Raw genomic sequence first — 778 nt, forward strand, 5'->3', positions numbered from 1 at the left:
AGAAATATGAAAATTCCTGTTTGATGAAAATGTTTTTTAAATGAAGTTAAATTATTTTCCATACACCTTTAGAGATGGGCAGGTTCTTTAGTATGACTGGTTCAATACTTAAGCAGTTATTGCTGAGTAAATTGAAGTCCTATGAAGGGAAATGACTTTTACAAGATCATCTTTCTTACTTTGTTGCTTTTGTTCCTAACTTTAATATAGAGTTCTATCTAGCCACCCCTATTAATAATTATGCAGCCAGCTTCGAATTCTCCTTCTCTATCATGTCTACTCTATCGCCTCCATATCAAAATATGTTGACTCCACATCTGAAATACTTTACATTTGGCACCTGATTACCTTTCCCTCTGTTCCTACTATACTTCAAGCTGCTATCATCTATCATACAGTTTTGATGGATCCTTTTCAGCCATGAGGAAGAGTCAAAATTTTCAAAAGAAAATACAGAAGCTTCTTAACCCAACTTGAACTATCCAAGTTACTTTTTAGCCATTCGCTTACCAATCACCCATTCCAGGTAAATGTCCAACTCTTTAGCAACATGGGATTTTTTCATTTCCCCAAAAATACCAGTCTTACACACTTTCAGGACATAGCATTCTTTCTGCCCAGAAGGAAATGTAATATTCAAGAAAGAATATAATCTCTTAGGCCGGGCACGGTGGCTCAAGCCTGTAATCCCAGCACTTTGGGAGGCCAAGGCGGGTGGATCACGAGGTCAAGAGATCGAGACCATCCTGGTCAACATGGTGAAACCCCGTCTCTACTA

This window comes from Cebus imitator, unplaced genomic scaffold, assembly GCF_001604975.1.
Source record: "Cebus imitator isolate Cc_AM_T3 unplaced genomic scaffold, Cebus_imitator-1.0 Scaffold644, whole genome shotgun sequence".
Classification (NCBI taxonomy): Eukaryota; Metazoa; Chordata; class Mammalia; order Primates; family Cebidae; genus Cebus; species Cebus imitator.